Source organism: Poecilia reticulata, linkage group LG6 (assembly GCF_000633615.1).
Source record: "Poecilia reticulata strain Guanapo linkage group LG6, Guppy_female_1.0+MT, whole genome shotgun sequence".
Taxonomy (NCBI): Eukaryota; Metazoa; Chordata; class Actinopteri; order Cyprinodontiformes; family Poeciliidae; genus Poecilia; species Poecilia reticulata.
In genome coordinates, this window is record NC_024336.1 from 2,694,422 (window position 1) to 2,708,107 (window position 13,686).

General features: G+C 40.3%; 1 protein-coding gene across 2 annotated transcripts in view; it reads left to right on the plus strand.

Annotated features, from left to right (window-relative positions):
- The first annotated feature begins 7,484 nt into the window (after window positions 1–7,484).
- The window catches only part of LOC103465731 (alpha-1,3-mannosyl-glycoprotein 4-beta-N-acetylglucosaminyltransferase C-like), a 50,186-nt gene continuing 43,984 nt past the window's right edge, over window positions 7,485–13,686 (plus strand). Inside the window, exons 1-2 of one of the 2 annotated variants that reach the window (XM_008410842.2) lie at window positions 7,485–7,737; window positions 13,093–13,199. The gene's annotated coding sequence lies outside the window, so the exon portion shown is untranslated. The remainder of the gene's footprint in view (window positions 7,738–13,092; window positions 13,200–13,686) is intronic. The other variant, XM_008410841.2, reaches the window with a different exon arrangement.

Below are 13,686 nucleotides of genomic sequence, written 5' to 3' on the forward strand. Positions count from 1 at the left end.
ATGACTTCCTGAATGCAGAGTTTCAGAAAGAGCAGGAGTTTCTTAAAGAGACAGATGCCTAATTTCAAGACATTAAGTTACAAAGTCAAATTTATTTTGTCATATTTGATACATACAGAATTTGTATTGCAACTGAAGGTGAAATTGTCACTTTGTTGTGCTATAAAATTATTCTATGTGGCTGGAAAACACATTATACTGCCCCTTTAATATATTTTTAGCCTGTTTTACCATTTTTGATAGGCTGTATGAACTCAGTACAGGGTGTCTATAACTTCAGAGCACYGTCTTTAACTGGACAGTCACACCTCTTAGAAAACTGCTTCATTCGTTTAACTGCAGCTCTTTGAAATGTTAAAAATGATATGATTTTTTGTGTACGCTATCTTCTTTGTGAGTCATATTTCACTTGCTTTTTTTGTCGTTCAACGCGATTGACAGTCATCAGCTTCGTTTTAACCACAACGCAGCCCCTGACTGCGTGCTAAAAAGACACCCGCCTCTGCGTGTGCTGAGAGAGAAGGAGGATTTTATGAAGACTTAACATTTCATCCATTATTCATGGAGAAGTGGAGGAGACCCAGTGAGACGGCAGCCACTTCTATCACCGCTCTGTTATGTTTGACTCGTTCAGATGAGTGAGTCAAACGAACCGCTGGGAATTCCTCCCTCTCTCTGAGCCAAAAAAAAAAAACAACACACTGCCGCAGGACATTTTCTCTCTGTTGTTTTGGCTTCCAGGCGTCCAACCCTTGGTAACAAATGTGGCTTCGTGCTCCTAATGAAATGTTATTTTTCTTGGAAGATCTTATTAAAAACAGGAAGTGGGCAGAGCATCAGGCCTCAATATTGTCCATCTATAAACATATGATTTACAGATTTAATGTTGCTGCGTTGTTGCAAATGTGCGCGAAACTTTGTCAATAATAACGTTGGGGGGGGGAAGCAATTTTCCAATTGCAGCATTTCCGTTAAAAAAGAAATCCAGCTAAAGTCACGTGTGAATTGGTGTGTTCTTACTTTTAAATAAGTCCTTCAAAAATATGCCTTCCCATCATTCTCCAACTACTTCCTGTTCTTCTTCTTCTTCGTGGTTAGCGCCACTAGCAACATCCGGTTGTAGATCATGTGACTCATGTGATGCGAAAAAAGTTTTCAATTACGACATACTCTAATTTCGATAAGGCCCAAAAACTACCTTATCCTAGAACAAACCTTTTAATAGGGAAACTAGTGTCTCTATTTTCAAAATTGCCGTGTTCCCATTAAGCTAATTTATTGTCAAAATGTCAATTCCCGCAGTTATCTGGTCAATGGAAACGCAGCTTGTGTTCTTTATGTACGGAGCTCTGCAGCATGCGCCTTACTGAGGCTCCTCTGAAAAGGAAACGCGTGTACCGCTTCATTTTGAACAATAACAAGTAGGAGGAATCTATTATTTGCCGTCATTCATATGCAAAGCTACCCTCTACAGGAACATCCTCCTCTTCAGTCTGCACTCAGTGGTTTGCTGCTGCTTTGTCAGTCGTGTGTCGGTGTGTGCTCGAGTTTAAGGGGGAAAAACATCATCCTATATCAATTATGTCGAGTGGCCTCTTCAGGCTGATTAGCACATAAGAGGCCGAGCCAAGCGCTTTGTTCTGGAAGCATATGGGGACGGCGACGGGTCAGTGTGTGTGTGTGTGTCGGCGGAAAGGCTGTGGAGGACCATCGAGGTTTGATCAGAACCAAGCTCATTGGCTCGGAGTGAAACGTCCTCTGTGTTTGGCCGTTCTCCCAAAAACAGACAAGTAGCCAATTTGTTTRGAATAATTGCTGTTATTTTGTCCCCAGAAGCAGCAGGTTGCCTGGTGCTCGGCTCTGTTGCCTTACAGCCACAAGGTTCACATTCCGGTCTTKTTCATAGTTTTGTTCTTTCAGCATACTACAGCGTCCTCCACAGTCCATCTCCGTTACGTTAATTGGTTATTCTAAGTTGCACTTATGTGGGAGTGGCTGTGCGTGGTTGTGTTGACCATGTGTCGCCCTGGTGCCTCTTACCCCCGCTCAAAAACCACAAGGCAAACTCAACGGTCATCTCTGAGCCATACTTTTGCCTCGGCAGAAATATTTAGGGATGTGCAAAGGTAGACATATTCTTTTCCTCAAGATAAGATAGTTACCYAGTAGTTTTCTCGAGATAACGAGTCAACCGGTGTGTGTGTTAAACGTTACTCTGTCATAGTGTATGCCACAACAGTGGGACAGGATGAGGTAACAAGTTCACTTCCGGGTAGTTTTCGCAAGATAACGAGTTAAGTTTCCCCCGATGGTTTTCCCAAGATCACAAGTTAACATCCCAAAGGTTTTCTTGAGATAACAAGTTGATTGGTGTGGGATTATCCTGATTCCGTCCTTGTATTGCATGCCACAGTAGCAGGAGACGACTTATAAGTGTACGTCATGTATGTGTGACCTTTTCAATCGGAAAAAAGTATAWGATAATCATCTCGTTATCTAAAGAAAACAAGTAGTGTCTTCTCGTGATAATGGAAGAAATGATCTCATTATCTTGAGAAAWCATCATCTGAGACGGCGCTCAGAGCAGCTTTGTTCTGTAGCGGCTGGGAGGGACAGAAGCTGGACGAGTCACTGAAATTATTTTACTGTTGTAGACAAAAAAAAAAAAGATAGTAAAGCATCATTGTAGAAGCAGTTATTCACTAGTGAACCAACACTAACCTGCTTGAAGCAAATGAAAAAGGATAAATGCAAAAGCAACATGAGAAATGATCTTAAGTTCAGTCCGTTACATCAATCCTGATTCAAAAATGGTTTACTTTGAACCGCAGTGTTAAAGTCTGTTAGTGTAAAATAATTATTTAACTTAACTATTCATCTGATTATAAGAAATAATTTCACCTGTAACATCAGACCTTTTGTGTTGATTTGGGGGGTTTTGCATCAAACCATTACATGTGAAAACAGCACAAAAGTAGGTTTTACTCTAACATCACTTTTTCAGGATGACTCTTAGTTCTCCATTACTCTCCACTGTTACATTCATGCTTTGTACTGAACTTGATTTAATCCCACTTGAAATCCGTCTGTCAAACTGCGGTTGCCACAACGTACATCTTGTAGTCATGTACCATTACATGATCCATACATGTTGTAACTGGTCTTATTATAGCCGCATATGTAGTTTGTTGTGGTTTCTCAGCTTTGTTTTCTCTCTTTCTGCAGGTTTAGAGGCAGACTTCTAGGGTGTTGACTTGTGTTCTCTTCTCTCTACTCTGATCTCCTCTCCTTTTAAACCTGATCCCTTTCTACCGGTCTGTCGTCTCTGTGTCCATTAAAGTTGAAATAAATCCCTCTAAAATTCTAATAAAGTATTCTATATTTTTCTGTAGAATCTACTACACACACACATGAAGTCTGCGTGAGGGTTTACCATTGACCTTAAGATGGTTCTTTTGCAGCACGCTGTTAAACCCATTACTGAACAATACGTCTAATTTTCTTCTCTTCTAACCAGAAGATGAGCGACTGCTCGTTCGCACGGGGACCTCCTGCCAACCTTAGAATTATCTCTTCTGAAATATTCAGACGTTGCCTCAGTGGGAAAAGAACAGCAAGGCTGCAGGATTCATGCGGCTAATTGGCTTGCAGAATTTCCTCTGAATGCCTACTGTTACTGCGTTCACCTTTTGCACACACACACAAGGCTGACATTAATGGATACCCTTCAAGTCTTTCAGGCCTGTAATCATCCTCCAGTCTTTCACAATCTGCAGGAATCAGAGTTTTATAGTTGGGAAGGATTGTATGCAAGCATCTATCACTGCAGATGAAAGTACCTGGGAGATAACTGCAGGTTGAAATGATAATGGCGGTACAGCGTAGCCCTCTGTGGGTAAGATTGAAATGGTAAAGATATTCATGAATATGTTCTCTTTGTATTTTATTAGAATTCATTTCCAGAAGTGGAAAAGCTTTACTTGCTGTTAAAAGCGCCATCAGTGGCAGACAGAAAACTTACAACTTCATGCAGAAAATGATGCACCATTAGAACTGAGGACAAAAGGCTTTAGTTTAATGCAACATGTTGCTGAAATCAGTTCAGTCAGATTTATTATTCAGATGTGTGACCCTTATTTGTTTAGAAACCTGTCTTCTACATAAGTATGGGTTGCATTAATTTGAAATTACAATTGTAGAACTTTTAAAGAGATATAACTAATAAGCAGTTCCTTTTAAGCATCAAAAGTGGTGATGCATTGTCTACACAGACGTAATGGCCTAAAGTTCAACACCAACACGGTTGTGTTTTGCAGCTTCAGTTACTTTTCACATACTTGTTAGATTACTGTTCAAAGGCCATCAGATCTATTTTTACATCACAAAGAATCACAAAGTTGCTCTGAACAAAACGATCAGCTTATTCCTTTTTATTGTTAAGGGCAGCTGAAGCAAACCTACACTGGGACCAGGTTTTGGAGTAAATATTTTCCAAATGCTTGTTATTTTCAGCAAGCATTTGGAAATGAAAGCTTCAGGTCAGTTTTGGTCAGTCTGACATTTTTTTTATACTGACAATCCTGAGCATCAATTCAGTGTCTTCAGTCAGGCTCCAAAGGTTTAGTGTAATACTGACTGCTACAGGAGATACTTCTTCCTCTAGCCTTATGTACAGCAGCTCTGAAAAAAAACTAAATGTGTGGTGAAACATGTTATTTCATTTGGGAATTATAAAGTACTTTGGAATTTTCTATAAAATTTAATGATCTGCCTCTGAGCCCATTCAGAAGCCGTTTGGGTTTTTGTTAGGAAAAACAGTACAGTTGACCAAATGGGCTGGACAATGTAACTGAATCATTAAGTGTTTCTCAGATAACTGGAGACAACTTTCCTCTAAAAGGTTTCACTCCACTCAATTTTAAAGCAGTCGAGTCAGAGTTGCCAAAACTTTGGTAGATTTAAGACCAAAAGGCTCAAGTATAACATTTTAGGGCAATCACTGCCCAACAGTAAAACATTGGACTGTGTTTAGTGACAGGCAAGCTCAGAGTTGATTGAACAGTAGGAGCCATCTGTTAAAAACACTGAAGATTTGAGTAGAAACTCCCATTGGTAGTGTGATGTTTAGAGCAGGTTTTGTCTATACCTTGATCTAGTAAGAAAACTGTTATAGAAGGCATCCAAATTTTATGCAATTCAGACTTTGAGCAAAAACATCATTAGGCATTTTCCTCAGCACTGCCATAGGAAACTTTTCCTGGCTTAAAGTCAGTCTTAAGGGGAAAAAAAATAACTCAAATTAAAGCCCATTAGACTACGCAATATTTTGAGTCATTTGAAATTTGATGAGCAATTTACCTTGAGAGCCTGCAGGTGAAGGATGTAAACATAAATGACCGGATAGCTGTGCTGCTACACAGACCTACAGAACTTTGGAAGAGTGACACTCGGCAATGGAAGTGAATACGAGAAAAATTTGAATCTTATTTTAATCAGAATGGGAGGAGGCGTCGCTTGACACGTCACAGGGAAATAATCCACTCTTGGCCGTTCCCAGTTGCACTAAACATGATGAGCAAGCGTCAGACGGCAGCACCAGAAATATCGTTTCAGTTTACCATACCCTGAAATTTACTGTTCAAGTCCTGCATGAACTATGATGTAGGATTACCACCACCACTCAAGTGTTTGGTTTAAATTAGTTACCCACCTTTTCCACCCTGTGGTAAAACTGAATCTAGCAACTTCAGAAAGGCAGTTGGGCTCTTCATAGAAATCTCACTTTGAGACATCACCGCCAGAGAAAGTTGTTAGCAATAGTTAATGAATCCATCCCAACCAGACCTTTATACTCACCGATGTTCATCCCTTGACCCTCTTCTCCAGAAGCAATTGGTAAACATAACCGTTTTAGCAATATAGTGTCATTTCAGTTGCATGAAGTAGCACAACAATCTTAGTGGATCAATTCAAGGTTTTAGACTCAAATATAGTTATACAACAAGCTGCAAAATATTAACCTTTTGAAAAGGGATTCACATACCTTTGTCGAGCCACATAAATGCCACCACACAAAAAAGAAGAACCTGAACACCTCCCATGGTTCCTGCCACAAGTTGCAGGTGTTGCCACCATGTGAGGCATATAAAGCTCCATCCTGGTGGCACAGCTGTAGCTCATTAACTTTCATCGGCTCTCTCTTCAGAAAAGTCACCCAGGGCTCAATGAGACTCACAACATTTTCAGTAGTGATGCCAGTGAAGGAAAATATCAAATGAATGTAAATAAAAATTCGTAGTAAGAATTTAGTTGAATTATTGAGTTAATTTCACAGCATTAGTTTTTTTTCTGATTATTTCCTGTCCGCCCTCCAGGTCAGCAGGTGGAAGTAATACACACTCATAGCTGACCTGCCAACCTCCATAAGATATAACAAGAAGACCAGAGTCTCAGTTGTTTCTGTGACTTCTTAAATTTCAGTTTTGATATACATTTTGCTATTGTGTAGCATCTGTGATATAAAAAAAAATGCATAAAAACAAATCCACTGTCAACTTGGTGAATTAATTCTATCTCTTTCCATGTCTCAAGATGCCATCTTTGCCAGGTATTTTTTTGTGAAACAGATTTCAGATCTATCATGGTTAAAATAATAAAATGTATAAATTCATGTTGTAAAATAAAAATAAAGTTTGAAGTAGAGAGCCTCTCTCGTTAGCACAAAACTAAGTCCAAACAGTCTCCTCTGGAAATCCAATCTGCATTCCTGTTAAAACAGAAAGCAATAAAAAAAAATGTCTGAATATTGATAGAAACTTAAATGTCAGGAGCAACTTCATACTAGTCAGAATGTTTTTTTTGTTTTGTTTTATTTGCAATAACACTTTCTTCCACAGTTTTCCTTTGCGAGCACCAGCAGACTTAGTGTCAGCAGACTACATGAACTACTGCAAATATTACGCTTGAGGTAGAAGAGACAGATGGGTGGGAATTAATTTCTGGGAATAACTAATAGAAAACAGATTTTGCAGTAAACCCTCCTCCTGAGGTGATACTTTGGAGCGATCCCTCAAGCTGTGCGTATCTGTGGTGACATGGGAACTGAAAACTGCCTTTTAAACAGGAAGAAACCTCCTGCAGTGTAAGAGTCTCAGTGTAAGTAGCCATCTGCCAAGACTGACTCCATAAACTAAAATTTCCTCTTCGCTTTCGGGTAATGTCCAAAGAGACACACATAAAGTATTATAAATACAGTTCATGTATTTCCCACACAAATTTTTTTTTTTTCGTTAAAGTGTTAAGACAGACGGCTTTGATGCAGTGCCTCTTTAAGGCTGCCTGTCCAGACTCCAGAGAGAGAAAGAGATGGTGGCGATGGAGGAGGATACAGGGAGCCAATCAGAGGCAGTAGATGCAGACACACTCTGTTTGTAACACCTTGTGTTGGAGAGTGAGGGGGTGTTGGGAAGGTGTGTGTGTGTGAGGGGGGGTGTTCTCTGATGGATGGGGGTGGGGAATCAAAGCAAAAAGGAGGAGAGGCGAGCATCACTGCAGCGGAAGCACGCTCCCTGCCTTTCCCCCGTCTTTGCAACGACTTCTCTTAATGCCGAGAGCCGGTGCTGTCTCTCTCCCCCACCTCCTGAGTGAGTCATGGAAGTGATTTAGCGTAGGTGAGTGGAGCGGAGCGGCAACAGAAAGCCACAGTCCTGCTGGTGTGTGTGTCTGCGTCGTGGGCAGGTAAGCTCGCGCCTCGTCTCTCCGATTACAGATCTTCTTCTTTGGCCCCTTGATTTGCCTCTGCCTCCCCGGGAAGAGGAGCAAACAACTTCTGCAGAGTTTGCGTCGCCTTCTCCTCTCCTCTTCTCTCCGCGACCCCAGGGGGTAGTTTTGTGACCAGGCAGACTGAGGAGCGTTTCGTGCCTCAGGGATTGACAGGCGAACTCATGAGGGGCTGATGAGGTTTGGACGGAGATCAGAGGGGAGATGATGAGTCAATCTCTGCTTGAGGGACACGGATGATAATGTGATGATGTAAATATGTGTGAGAGCAGTGAAAGAGAACTGCAACAGATTGGTTCTTCAATGTTTAGGTGTTGAGATTGTGTCCCCGATGGGAAAACCCCCACAGCGCCCACAGCTGGAGCGCCTCTGGGTATCCCTTCCTGCTCCGTGTGGACTTTAAGTTTGTGGTGATGAAAGCAGGTGGTGGGACTTTTTTTTCTTGGTTTTAGCTTGAGCGACAGCTGAGCTCTATCACAGCTTTTATCATGAGTTGAGCTGTAAAAACTGCAGCTCAGCCCATGACACAAATCCCCGATCCCTCTCAGCTGTCGACATGGGGTGGGGTGGGGAGGACCTGTCTTCATCTCACGCCTGGATTAGAGTGATTTACACTCGCTCCTTGTGTGCCCGCCCGTGTTTGTGCGGTTTGACCTATAATGGCACCTAATGGCATCATATGTCACCTGCGAGAGGACGCTGTCAAACGGGACATCGTCCCCCAAGTCACACTCGGCCATAACATGGCAGCTGTTATTAATGTTAGCTCTCCTCGTGACCCTTGTTGAAACCTTTGCCGGTTGGTGGGAATTAATCTAGCCCTTAAATTTAGGAATTACTTGTATTGTTGGCTGAATTTATTCTGCTCTTTCTCTCTCTGTCTGGTGATTTTTTTCGTCTTTGTTGGTCTCCCACAAACTAGTCGTAAACACTTGCTTTAAGTGAACCTATAAAACATTGGGGTCTTCGTCCTCAGATTGATCTTCAAACTCTTTCTCCATCCCAGCACTGTCCAGCAGCTCAAAACATAATCGATTTGTCTCCTTCAGTGTACCTGCAGCCCTGCTCTTGTGATTGGAACAGATTTAATATGAGGAATCAATAAAAGGAAAATGGGCTTTTACCTGGAATGACCTTGTTGGGGGCGCCCAGTGGAAAAGCAGAAACTCTTGTTTTGATCTTACCTTCATCTCGGCATTGTGTTTGCAGAGGTTGAGCATCTGTATAGACTTTAAAAAGGCCTAAACCGGCTCCATTTAAATTCAAAACATCGTTGCAGTTTTAGTTTTTGCAGTCGGTGAAGTCTCGCTCAGGGAAGCAATGCAACTGGCAAACATTACCAACGTCTGCCCTGGTTCTTACAAAACTAACTTCAGCAGGGTTTTTTTTCTTCTCCAGAACATGTAGTGACAGCCTTTTAAAAGCAAACCCCGAGATTAGAGTCTTAAGTCCTAATTTTATGCGTACTCAACTCAAAACTTACTGGAGTTGTTTTCTCCGGAGATAGCAAATATCGGATGATTGCACACAAGCTTTCCTATCTTTACACACTCTGATGTGATGAAAAACATCTTTGAGTTGCAAAATCAGCTGAGGGAACAAGATTTTGGTCTCTGGAGCATTTGAGAAATTGAGAAATTTTGTGTTTACTACAGGCTATGCTAAAAGAGAATCAAATATGCACAACAATCTAGGGCTGAATACAACCTGTGTAAAGATTAATCATTCTAAGTGATTTAGTTTCTTTGTCAGCCAAAACAAGACACAACGAGAATATTTTCTGATGCTTGAATGAATGATGAGAAAACACTTTGAAGAAAAAAAACCTGAAACCTGGTCAGATTTCGGGAAATTTGTGCAACTCCGTGCATTGTTTTAGATGTTTTCAAACAAACCTGTTTATTTGGATTTTTAATAGGCAGGAACACTACATTTGTATTTTGTAAAATGGATAAAAAAATATTTTATGGTGAGGGATAAATTTGGACACCCCCACAGTTATTCCAAGTTAAAATGGCTAAAATTACTCTCAGGTGTATGACATTAGGTGCGCATCATGATGGTGTCATGACTTGGCTTTTTGCTCTGTTAATCATAGACATTTAGTTTGACGGTCTCCCGATTGCTGAAGTGAGCATGAACGTCCCAATGAGATGGAAAGAGGCCTTCAGAGAGGAGACTGAAGCACCTTAAGAATCTGGCAAGGGATTTGAAGACGCCTTAAAATAAAATAAACTCAGCAGTTTTACCGTATGGAAAATGGTCTAAAAGTGAAGGATGTTCACAACAGCTGCTATATATCATGACCAGTTCTGGTCATCCAATGACCCTGTCCACTAATACCTTACTTAGCTTGAAAACAAGAACTTCACTAGGTTCGTCAGGGTCGTTATAGCAGGGCAAACCCAGAGTCCTAAAAGTAATATGATCTGATCTGAATGCGACACAAACACAAAAATGCCTGCTTGTTTCAATAAGGACCACAGTGTTATTATCAATGTTGCCGTTTTCCTTAAAGCTCCAAAGACGCTCGTTTGACGTCTTGAGTTTTTACAACGGTGAGTCTCATCAGGAAGTCATTCTCGTGACCCAACCAGTGACTTCACCCCATAGCCAATCAAAGACTGGGAGTCTTCTGATGACATGTTTCCAGCTTGATTCCACACACTTGGAACCCCAGGGAAGTAGATACCAAAAAAGAGGCTAGTGCCACATAACCGTTGGAAAACCCTTATAACCAAATAGACACGAGTCAATCTGACAATGTCAAGGACACCCCAATTATCGGGGTAATCTTAAAATAATCTTAGGAGATATTGCTGCTGTGTGTGGTGTATTAAGAGTGATCTGGTCCGCTCAGAAGGTTGACGGGACCGCTCCAATCGAAAAACGTTATATTGTCTTAGTCCAATATCACAGTGTTTGTGGTATCCCCCAATGACGAACATTAGGGATACCAATGTTCGTCATTGGTATCCCCAATGAAGGGGGTACCAATGTGATATGTATTCAATCAGCAAGTGAGGCAACATTCTAAATAAAGAGGACTTATTTAATCTAGGATTGTGTTCAGGTGCCACAAAAATCCGTCATGAAGCTGCAAATGACCCCTAGCCCACACTTTGGACATCCATGTTTTAGTGGATAGGGTGTTTTAACTTTCTCCTTCATTAGAAACCACATTTCTGTTGCTACCTTTTGATTATTGAATAAAACATGTTCAATAGAGGTTTTACTGATGCGAAATACCCAGAAATAAATTGAGATAAATCAAATAAAAAGATTAAATATCAGTGTATTTCTTTTTCACATGACCGTATGTGGATAACCTTAAAAAAACCTAAAATGAACACCTTCAGATCAATGTTACAAAACATTTTTTCCCCTAAATGCATTCTCATTAGTCTGTCTCACTTTCTCTGAGATGAAGTGATCAAAATAAGGAAGGTGGGTGGACTGCCCCTACTTTTAAGGAACAAGCAAAGTCTACACGGCCATCTGCTCGCAGCAGAACTTCCTTTTAATCACGCCGGCAGCCTCTGAGGGAGCAGGCATTTTCACTCCTGCAGTTTACCATCTTGTATTAAGCAGGAACAGAACACACAGCATAACATGTTAGTCACATCATATCCAAACTGAACGCCAAGCTTAGTGACTTTCATGCCACACACACACAAACATGCTCCACTTAACAAATTAAGCAGACTGGCTGCTGGTTTGTCCTTGTAAACACTTTCTGAATGGTTGCTTTTGCCTTATATCGTTTTTACTTACATGAACATGTTGAACTGTGCTTCACATTCTGTTAGCCCTGATGCTGAGGCCTAATAGTCAAGTATGTATAGGTTTAAGCAGAGATTCTCACAAATGTTCAAATCTTTTGTGATGTGAAAGATAAGCCCAAGATAAATAACTTTAAACATTTTTTTAAAGATATAACGTGACATTTATCTTGTACAATACAGCTGAAAAATAGACAAACATGTTACAAGCAGAAGATAAAATAGGTGCAATAACTTGGCTGCATAAGTCTGCATATGAAAAATAATAGATTCAGGAGTTACAGCATTGTTTTCTAATAAAGTTGCTAAGCTTCAGCTCACTTATAAACTGGCCATCTTGTCCCACAACGTGTCCCACAACGTGTCATCTTTGTTGTGGCCAGTATAGATTTGAGCTACATGTGGAGTGACGCTAACCAACCAATAGGCAGAAGTTGACTCCGCCCCTCCTCATTTGCATAGAGGCAGAAAGTAAAAATAGGAGACAGAAAAATGAAAAATAAATAAATAAATAAATAAATAAATAAATAAAAGGAGTTGTGGCAGGAATAAACTTATTAAAGAGACACAGGTAAAAGGAAAAACAAAAAAATATATTTATACTTTTTAATAACACTAAAATTCAAATTACGTGCTCAAAAATATAAGTTGTTGCAACTCAACTGAAAAAGGAATGTCAATTAAATTATTAACATGAGGTAAACGTCTTTCAAAAAATAATAATAATTGGTGCATTTTAAGTGTATTGATTAACTCCTTTGACTATTTATTATATGCTTTTACTTTTAATTATGTTAGTTTCGGATCCCTAGTTAAATGTATGACTGATGTATGATGTAAAGCCCCCCGGAAAACGTCCCAGTTAAACAACATTTAACTAAAGTTCTACGGGGTTTAGAGTCCCAGTTGACAGTTTCAACTAAAAACCTAGAGGTTGGAGTCCTTGTCAAAAGGTGTTTTTGACTAAAGTCCCTGAGGGTTAGAATCCCAGTTAAACGGCGTTTAACTGAAGTCCTAAAGGGGTGCGGGTTTTAATGTTTTTTTTTTATCTCTTTCTCACTGTTTATTTCTGTTTTTATTTTAATTATGTAAAGCACTTTGAAATGCCTTGCTGCTGAAATGTGCTATACAAATAAAATTTGATTGATTGATTGATTGACTGACTTATACAAACCCAACATTTAACCATGGGGTGCGAGCATACTCACGAGACCTCTACATGTAAGCTCTTTAAAGGTAGAAAGTGGCTCTGATTTAGATTTAGAGACGCAGCAGCAGGGGCAGAAGATAATGAGCTTGTTCTGCCTGAACACAGATGCATTGTGTTGGAAGAGAACGTTTTCACCGAAGAACGCTCTGTTTGTGAGAGTCTGACGTTCAAGGCTGACAGAACATGCCATCCTTTTGTCTCTAATGGACAAACAAATCATTAGGGACACGTGCTCAAAAACGCACGAGACTGTTGTGAACGACTAAGTCAAACTCAGTCGTCTTCTGATTCCTTCTGTCATTTGTGTTGCTTTACTTTCAGACCGGCGCGTGCTGTGACTGAAAGGATTCATGCCAGCCCAGAGAGAACAGGAAAAAGAGAAAAACTTTCCCTCAAACAACATCCGGTCTATTCACATCAACAAGTAGGTAAACTCTACGTTAAATTACTGGTTTTAAAACGCTTCTAAGTTTAGCGCGGGGAGCGCTTTCGAGCATTGACGTCAGTCTTCTATTTTTTTTTTTTATTATTATTCCTCGCGGAACTGAGTTGTCACATGAGCATCAGTGGCGCTACTTTTCAGACACCCGAACTGTTAACAGCTTTAAACGTGCGAGTACTGTCTGTACTGAGCCTGTGTGAGGTGCAACTGAAAACGAGCGGCTGCCTTCACTTCGTCCTTTGATTCATTGAAACTTTCATGAGCGAATCGTTAGCTTTCTGAAGCAAACAGTATGTTAGCTTCTGTACAAATTTGTACATCTATATTCAAACGTCCAAGAACATTAGCTATTTGAACATAGCTAATGTACAAATGATATTAGCTACATTCTCAATTGACAAAGAAATGAGAAATAATCAAGGTTGGCCCTGCTGAATTCCTTTTTTTTTTTTTACTGTGTTTTGTACACGTCA